Source organism: Arachis ipaensis, chromosome B05 (assembly GCF_000816755.2).
Source record: "Arachis ipaensis cultivar K30076 chromosome B05, Araip1.1, whole genome shotgun sequence".
In the NCBI taxonomy this organism is placed as follows: Eukaryota; Viridiplantae; Streptophyta; class Magnoliopsida; order Fabales; family Fabaceae; genus Arachis; species Arachis ipaensis.
Window position 1 is genome coordinate 16,968,103 of NC_029789.2, and position 10,529 is coordinate 16,978,631.

The following is a 10,529-nucleotide window of genomic DNA, read 5'->3' on the forward strand; positions in this document are numbered from 1 at the left end:
AACAGTTATTTTTTTAGACTTTTCAAAGATGACATCTGGCAGCCCAAGATTGGTTGAATTGGTCTATAAATTAATGAGCCTAGAAGAAGCAAGGGATTGGAATTCGTCTTCAGAAAATACTCCCACACACTCACAGCCCAGCAAATTTCTGAGTCTGTTTTGAGTTTATTTCTGTAAAATTCCTTCCATGTCTTTCAATTTATGTCTAAATTTCATATAATTTCTCTTTCTGTAATTTATTTTTTTTGTGCAAAGTTATTTCTTTTTCTCTTTAAATTTTGCATTGTCCTTTTTGATTTCAAAATCCTTCGACTGTGTTGAAGACATTTGTTACTCCCTTTAAATTGAAGCCATTCACTTTATTTCCTATAATTTTAAATTCAAGGAATTTAATTCTAGTTTACATTTTATTTTTCTGTACCCTTTATTTCTTTCAAAGTGGAGTCTTTAGTACATTTTAAAAACTAGTATCCGTAAAAGATGAATAGGTTTCGCTGTCAGATCATAGATATTGAACCAACCTAAATTTTTTTTGCAGCGAATAAATTTTTTGATTCAAATATGCAAAATTCTATATAACAAATTGGTATGCCCAGTAGGACAGGGTTTTGTAAAATTTTGTCAAAAATTTTTCATATGGTATTGATTTAGTACATGCAATTTTGAAGTGGTAGGATTATCAATATGGTTGAAGAAATTTCAAACAGTAACATAGAATTCTCAAATAATAATGTTCCTATAGTTGTAGCACAGACTTCTGCAAGTTTAACATCCCATGCAGAAGGAAGTATTCAAAATTCTAGTTCGGTGAGAATGTTGTAGATAATAATGCAACTGTGGGAGGTAGTGGGTGTAATTCATATCCTCGAGTTTCTTCAATTCTAGTTCAACCACCAATAATTGCAGGTTGACCTCCTTTTGGTTTTCCTACGGGTTATACCACACCCGTGGGTAATTTTGCGTCCCCAGTTAGATTTGCAAATGCGCCAAGTGTGGTTAATAATCAACCAAGCTTTTCTCATTCTGAAATGAGTTGAGATTATTATGTTGGTTCTACATCAAATAATTCAGGTTCTATGGTTGCCTTTCAACAACACATTGATGAGAGCCATAAAGACCTAGTCAATTTGTTAAATCAACAAATGACTACTATTTTAAATCTAATACTAGCCGATAATGAAATAAAGTATGAATGTTTAGTTAGGCAAGTCGAACAAATTGTTCGAATCATTGATTATGATGAAGGACAACCTCACCATAAAAATTTTAGGATAAATCCCAAGAATTTGGGTGTTGATCAAGGAAATTTGCATGTTAATCTTGATGAAGAAGAACATATTCCTCATATGGTTTGACGTAATTAAAATGCTAATGACGTGTTGAACAGAATCCGTGCTAACCAGCGTGGAGATTAATACCAAATGACTAAAATTGTTGAAAATGTGCTCAACCGAGTAGGTATTAATGTGCGATTCATTAATCGACCCTATTTTGTGTCAACTTTCCTTACTGAAGTACAAACAACTGAAGTGCCAAGAGGTGTAAAAAAATTCTAAGATAGTCACTAAGTTTGCAGGGGAGGTTGGAGAGTCTACTATCGAGCATATTGCTTGGTATATGGTCGAATTAGGAAATTTGGCAAATGATGAAAATTTGAAAATAAAGTTTTTTTCCTCTTCTTTAACAAAAAATTCTTTCAATCTAAGGCCTAATTCGATTTTGACATGGACATAGTTAGAGAATGCTTTTTATGCCCAATTTTATAAGGAGAGTTAAATGTTATGATATCAGATTTGGCTGTGATTAAGTGTGACGTTGGTGAGTCCATTGATGACTTTGTGATTCGATTCAAAAATGCACACAACAAATGTTATATATCACTTTCTAAAAGTGAAGTAGTTAAGATAGCGACCATAGGATTAGGTTTTTACATGCGTAAAAAATTATTGAATATTCATATCTCTGATTTGGCTCATCTAGCTGAAAGGGTTAGACAAGTTGAATTAATCAAAAAAGAAAAAGAAGCATTTAAAAGTGAGAAGAAATTTAAGAATTATAAATCTCTTGCTCGAAAGGAAAAGGTTTCCTATGTCAAAATGAAAACTTCAAATGAAGATTCTAAAAACGAATATTTTGGAGTCAACTTGGATGAATTAAAGAAAGGGCCACCTTATGTATGCACTTCATTGAAAAGAGTTTCAAATGTTGATAAAGTTAGTGAAATGAAACATAAGGGTGGTAAAAAATATACAAATATTCTATGTGTTGCTCAAAGATAAACAATTGGTTTTATCTCAGGAAAAAACTTTACCTTTTGATTAAAGATTTAAAAGAAAAACTTTTTTATAAGTTTTATCAAGTAATTAACCATTCAACTACTAATTGTGTTCGTTTCAGGGATCTGAATCAAGAACCAATCATGGAAGGGAGATGAAGTTCGATGAAGAAAAGAAGGATATAAAGGTTGATGTCGATATATTTGACGCAGTTGCAAACTTTGCTGAACCTCATTTCCTTGGGGTGAACATGGCTGGTTTCAGGGGTGAAGCTACATACATTAAAAGGGGGGCAATCGCCCCCCTAATTTTAATTTTTTACATGTAAATTATATGTAAATTTCAGTTTAGCCTCCCCTTAAAATTTTATTTTAATCTTATTTTATTGTGTAAATATTTTTGACCCCCTCTAATATTTCATCTAGCTCCGCCCCTGGCTGGTTTCACTTCGTTTGAGTTTGATTCAACCTTGGGAGTTTTTGACGCTATGTTCGATAGGTGTACCCTGGTGTCAGAGATGGGTTACTATACTTTTTAATGCAACAAAATTTAAAGGATAGAGATGTGTCTCTATGTCCAAGGTGCAATACTGTTTTCAATGTTGAAGCTGCAGCGATATTTTAGAAAGATAGGATGAAGAAAGAGTTAGCTCATAAAGAAGAGCAAGTCTGTCAGAGGCATCCTCATCGACGTCAAGAAGGTCAAGGTTCTCAAACTCCTCAAGAGAACCATTCTCCTTCATTTCGCCGCTCCCATGCCATTGGTATTCAATGGATTAAGAATTGTCAAGACTTCCAGGAAGCAAGTTTCGAGAGTATCAGTAATAACAGGCTCGAAGGAGTCATCAAGGATATGGTCGTGGTCGATATCCATATCCCAGAGAAATGGCAGGGGGTAATCGAGGCAGAATACATTTCTGTTGAGTTCTAATAGAGAAGCCCTCGACTTCTGCAGCAAGCGGGCAAAATCTTCTGCTTTGACTAGGATAATTTTCCCATCTAATGGTGAGTCTATCCCAGAGAGAAAAGAGTCTTTAGGACCAACAGGTAAAGGCAAGGTAGTAGTCGAGGTTGTTCCTGCTAAATGTTGCCTTAAACCCTTATCTCGACAGGGAGTATTTCAAGGAGGGAGATGATGAGATAATTAGCACAGTCTTGATTATTTTGTTAGAATTTTTGGGGAGTTATGAAGAAAATCTCAGTGGATATTATGAGGTTGAATTTGAAGACGAAGATGCATTCGCTTTTGTTTGCGATCATGAAGAAGTAGGTTGTTTCAATAAGCCTACTGATACACACATCTTCGTCCACTACATATTAAGGCTACGATGAGTTATATTGTTGTCAACAAAGTGCTGGTCGATGGTGGTTCAATAATCAGTCTACTTCTGGAAAGAATGTTGGTTAAGGTTGGGAAACGTCTCGATGATCTGGTTCCTACCAACATTTCTGTTACTGATTATAGCGGCATTTCAACATCAGCATAAGGGTTGGTTACCTTTCGAGTTCAAGTTGGTTCTTCGACACGAACAATATCTTTGTGGTAATAACTTCGAAGGCTAGTTATAATGCCCTGTTGGGCCGAGATTAGATTCACGGTGTCGAAGCGATACCTTCAATATTGCACAAAAAACTTCTCCTTTGGACTTGTGAGGGGAAGACTGAAGTGATAGAGGTTGATGATAGTCTTTATGTTGAGCAGATGTACGTCGATTAGGGGTGTTCAAATCCAAACCGATCCAAATTAAACCGCTCATTCAATCCAATCCAATCCAAAAATCGATTAAAACTACATTAATTCGGATTTGATTGGATTCTATTTTTTTAAAACCGTTAGATCGGATCGAATTTTGGATTTTAGATCTACTTTTCATAACCAATCCAATCCAATCCAAACCACACAATGTGCTTGACAAAGAGAATTGTTGTTAAGGTTTAGAATCAATAAAAACAAGCATCAATTCGTTGGTAGCATAGTCCAAACCAACAATAAATTCTCAAGATCAAATATTTTAAATTCAAAATATAATAGCCGAGATCAAGAGTACTTCAACCTCGGGTCGTCTTCCCTAGGAATTGCAATGAAATGTCATATCATTGGCTATGAGAGGAGAGCATGGGGGTTATGAATGCAAGAGAGAGCAAGGAATTAAAATGGCAAGAAATTAAAGTGCAAGAAGATAACTTAGCATGCAAGAAATTAAAGGTCAAAGCAATTAAGGCAAGAAAGGGGAATTAAATGCTGGAAAGAACTCTTGGCAAGAAGTGGGTAATTAAGGATTCCTATCCTAATTGTGGACCACAAACATGGTAATTGTGTGTGAATTAATCCCAGTTAGTCAACCCTACATCGAGGATAAGTCAATTAGGCATAATTAACCTCAATCTCTAAGTCCTAAGTCAACACTAAAGGGGCCACATAGAGTCAAGAGAAACCAAATTAATTAACAACCCTCACACAATGTGGAATGAACATCCACCACTCAAGTTCATTCAAACACCCAAATTTCCCAACCAAGAGTGTGAGAAACTAAGCAAAAACCCAACCAAGTATTTTGTCAACCACTTGGTAGGCATGTAAAGAAAGTATGGTAAAATAACAAGACATAATAAATGCTACAACTACCAAGCAAGAAAAGTAAAGATAGCAACTTAATAAAGCAATAAATGGCATGAAACATAAAATTGCATTGAATGTAAATTAAAGTGACAAGAGTGTGCATAAACATAAAAGACAACTAAAATGAGAAATTAACAAGATAAACAAGGAAATTAAGACAATAAAACAAAGAAAGGTAGAAGAAACTAGAGTAAAACAAGAATTAAAAGTAGCAATTACAAGGAAATTAAACTAAAAACCCTAGGTTCTAGAGAGAAGGGGGAGCTTCTCTCTCTAGAAAATGAACTACATGACTAAAATCTAACCCTAATTGCTCCCCCCTTTACATGGAGTGAGGCCTTGCTTAATATAGGAAGAATCAGCTTCAGAAAGTCCAAAAACTGGGATCTGGAGGCCCAGAAATCGCCCCCAGTGATTTTTATTAAATGAGTCACACGCTGGGACGTGTGCGGACGGACAGGTGTGTGCGTCCGCACACATGCTGACTTTCTTCTTGTGTGTACGCACAGGTGGTCATGCGTACGCACACATGGTTTTGTGGCTCTTGTGCGTACGCATACTAGGTTGTGCGCACGCACACTCCAATGTGTGCTTCTCCTTTATTTTCTTCATTCTTTCTCCCTTTGTACATGCTTCCTTCCACTTTTGCCTTGCCAAACTTGGCTTTAGGACCTAAAATCACTCAACAAACATGTCATGGTATCGAATGACATAAAAGTGGGATTAAAATCACTAATTTAAGCACAAAATAGCATGTTTTCATAATTAAGCTCAATTAAGGGAGAGAACACAAAAGTATGCTATTTGGATGAATAAATGTGGGTTTAAGTGATGAAATCCACTCAAATCAAATCAAAATATATCGTCAAATATGGATTCATCAGTGCTATAATATTATTATTTTATTATTATATTTACAATTATACTTATATCATGTTCAATTTGTTATCTATTTTTATATTATTCATGTATTATTATTATATAATAAATATTTTATGTTCAAAATATTATTTATTTATTTATTTTAACTAACCTATAATTTTATTTTTATTGTTATGTTATCATTGATTTTTTAAGATATTGTTGAGACTTATTATGTCATTGTTGATTATTCAAAACTTGATGTTGAGACTTGTTATATGTATTTAATTTACAAAACTACAAATCCAATCTAATCCAAACCGCACCGCAAGTAAAATCAGTGTTCGGGATTGGATGAATTTTTTACTCAAAACCGATCTAAACTGCATCGCGAACACCCTAATGTCGATTTCCAAGTCTATAATAGCAAGTTGAAACCTTTGAATGTTGACAGGAACCTGAATTCTTATAATTGGGAAGAGTGCTTCTTGACTTCTGAGGGTCTCAATATAAAGCTTTGATGCCCAATTCCGGAGTATACTCCTCTTGTTTGGGAGTAGTGTTTGTGCTTTTTAAAGAAAATAATAGCTCGAACACTGACATTTTAAGATGTCTGTGTGGGATTATTTATTTTCTTTGAAAAATTATGTGAATAGCTTTACTTCTGTAGCATGTTCTTTTTTTTTTTCTAGTAATAATTCTTCTGATAAAGTCAAATCAATTAGGAATTTCAATTCAGCAACATATATTTCAATTAATAGGATAGTTTCAATTCCTGAAGTCGAACCTAGTAGTGATTTATTTTTCACAGCATGTATTTTTCCTTCTAGGACTAATTTTGTAGGTAGTGCTTTGATTGATAAAGGCAAAATTGTCAATCAGTCAAATGTTGATGTATCCCAAAATCTTTGTATTGTAAATGATTCAACAGTTGATTTGGTTGATGATTTCAATAAAGTTTGTATTTCCTCATGTGATTCAGTTAATTTATTCTTCGATTGTATTTATGACCTTAAACCTTTGGGTTTCGAAGGACTTCATTTGATGATGATCATACCGACAAGGGATTTGAATCTCAGGACCCGCTTGATGAAATTAACTTAGGAAATGATGATGCTATAAGGCCCACTTATATTAGCAAACACATTAATGAGGAATTTCAAACAAGATTGATTAAACTTTTGACTGAGTACAAAGATTATTTTGCATGAGATTATGATGAGATGCCTGGTCTTGATCGATCTTTAGTTGAACATTGATTGTTGCTAAAGTCTTTTTCTCGACCAGTAAAACAAGCTCCTAGGTGTTTTTTTCCTAAAATAATTGTTAAAATAAAAGAGGAGATCAAATGATTCATTAAAACCAAGTTTATTCGGAATGTACATTATGTCGATTGGGTGTCGAATATTGTTCTTGTAATGAAGAAAAATAGAAAGTTGCGCGTTTGTATCGATTTTCAAGATTTGAATAAAGCAACTCCTAAAGATGAGTAATTCATGCCAGTAACAGATATGTTAATCGATTCTGCAGCCGGTAATGAAATTTTTAAGTTTTATGGATGGATATTTTGGATAAATCAAATATTTATTGTTGAGGAAGATATGTCGAACACGGCTTTTTGATGGCCAGGTGCTTTAAGTACCTATGAATGGGTGATGATGCCTTTTGGTTTAAAGAATGCTGGAACAACATATGAACACACTATGAATGTGATCTTCCATGAGTATATTGCAAAATTTATGGAGGTTTATATCGATGATGTAATGGTTAAATCGAACTCCATCGATCAACATCTCGATTATTTGCGCAAAGCCTTTGATACGATGCATCGAAAAGGATTAAAAATGAATCCCATGAAATGTGCATTTGGTGTATCTGCGAAAAATTTTTTAGGTTTTGTAGCTCAAAAGAAAGGAATAGCAATCGATCAAAATAAGATTAAAGTAATCTTGGAATTACCACCTCTAACATCGAAAAAAGACGTTCAGTCTTTTCTAGGAAAAGTGAATTTCTTGCGACGATTTATTTCAAATTTATCTGGTCGAACTAGAATTTTTTCTTCTTTAGTCAAATTAAAAGATGCGTTATAATATGTATGGACTAAGGATCATCAAGAGGTATTTGATTTGATCAACGCTACCTTTCTAATGCACCTATCATGGCTACTGTTCTCCATTAGAGCCTTTGAAATTGTATGTTGCAGCTTTGACAAATACAATTAGATGTATGCTACTGTAAGACGATGAAGCAGGAAATGAAAGAACTATTTATTATTTAAGTAGGATCTTGTCTGATATCTAGACGACATATTCTCCAATTAAGATATTGTGCATCTCCCTTTATTATGCTTGTACGAAGCTTAAATGTTACATGATAGCCAAAACCATCAGGGTTATTGCACAAACGAACCTTGTTAAATACATGTTATCTACTTATCTTATCCAGTTCTACGTGGTTGAATTGGCAAATGGATACATTCCTTGACAAAATTTGATTTACAGTATCTCCCTGCTAGGGCAGTTAAAGGTCAAGTCATTGCAGATTTCTTGGTTGATCGACCAAATAATCTTAATGACCAAGGTGCAAATGTTGTCGAAGTCGAACCTTAAAAATTGTATTTTGATGGATCAAAGTATAAAGATGGTACTAGTGTTGGCATTTTGATTATGTCCCCGAACGGGTCCCATCAAAATTTTTGTTTAAATTAAAATATCCATATTCGAATAATGTGGTTGAGTATGAGGATTTGATATTGAGATTGGAAATATTGATTCCCAAGGGGGTACAAGATGTTCAGATTTTAGGAGATTCTCAGTTAGTTTTAAAGTAGTTATCGAAAGAATTTAAGTGTACAAGTGAGGTGTTGCAAAAATATTTGTCAACAGCATGAGAATTGTTGGTCTCATTTTGAAACATATCACTAATACATATTTTGAGAATTCTAAATGAAATGGCAAAATGAATTAGCTCAGACTGCTTCAAAAAACAAAATTTCTCCTAGAAGTTTAGAGAATTTGGCAAAGGCGCAACAAATTCTTGTGCCTATCGAAGAACGAGAAATCTTAGTGATTAATGAGTAGAATGATGATGATTGGAGAGAACCAATTATTATGTATTTAGAAAATGAAAACGTTCAGGTTGATCGAAAAACAAGATTAAGGGCGATGGAATTTTTAATGGTGGGAGACAAATTATATAAAAAATGTGTCGAAGGAAGCCTCATGAGATACTTAGGCAAGTCTGAAGTAGCAGTTGCTCTTGGAGAAGTTCACAAGGTATTTGTGGAGCACATCAAGCAGGTGAAAGAATGAAATGGATATTACGGCATGATCGAGTGTTTTGGCTGACTATGATCAAAGATTATATTGAATATGCAAAAATATGTCAAGAATGTTAAAAGTATGGTGTAATACAACAAACACCTGCCTCCGAATTACATTCGATCATTAAACTTTGGCCATTTAGAGGTTGGGTTTTAGTCCTGATTGGTATGATTCATCCCTTATCATCGAAAAATCATAAGTTCAATTTAATTGCAATAGATTATTTTACTAAGTGGGTAGAAGCTACACCTTTAGTAGAAGGTGGTCAGAATGAAGTTATTAATTTTATTAAGGAAATTATAATGCATCGTTTTGGGATTCCTCAAACTTTAAGTACTGATCAAGGTACTATGTTTACTGGTCGACGTATAAGTAATTTTGCAGCGTCAAGAAATATAAAATTGATAAATTTGACCTCGTATTATGCACAAGCAAATGGTCAAGTTGAGATTGCAAATAAAATTTTAATTAATTTAATAAAAAAGCAAGTCGGTAAAAAATCATGTACTTGACATGAGACTTTAAGTCAAGTGATATGGGCTTATCAGAATTCACCACGGGAATTGACAAATACGTCTCCTTATAAATTGGTCTATGATCACGATGCCATGTTACCTTTGTAAATTAATTTTAACACCATGCAAGTGATGAAACAAGATGATTTGCCAATTGAAGATTATTGAAATGCTATGTTCGATGAATTAAATGATTTGGATAGTGAGCGTATCCTAGCACTCGATAATCTTATCCGTTAGAAGGAGAGTATAGCTTGTGTTTATAATCGATGGGTGAAAGAGAAAGTTTTTCATATTGGTGAATTAGTTCTAAAAGCTATTTTGCCATTAGAAAAAAAATCGAGGGTTTATGAAAAGTAGTTTCCTAATTAGGAAGGGCCTTATCATGTAGTTAAGTTTTATTCAAAAAATGCTTATAAAGTCAAACATATTGATAATGGTGTCGAAGTTAAGTTAATCAACGGAAAATATTTAAAAAAAATATTTGAAATAAAGAGCAAAATATCGATAACATAAAGACAATAAAGTGTAAATGAGTAAAAAAAAAAATACAAAGAAACTTGACATTCCAAGTCTTCAAAGATAAGGCTCCAAGAGTTATTCTAAATCAAATATAAAATGCACCCTTTCTTTATCGATTGAGCTATAGGCGACAACTTCTTCATGTTCCTCAAGTTGTAACTTTTCATATTTTCTTCTGATTTCAGCTCGAGCGCATTCCATTTCACATAGTTCTCGGCTAAGGTCTCTTTTCCTTTTATCAGCTTTAAGGAAAGGTCGTTGTAATAAAGCTTTATCTGCACAGACTTGTGCAAGTTCCTTTTCGAGCTCTTCTCGATGTCTAGCCAATTGTTCAAGGGCATTGGCGGCATGAGCAGCATTTGCTTCATATTTTTTGTAAGTTTTTTGTAAGTTTTTTGTGTCAATGCAAAAGA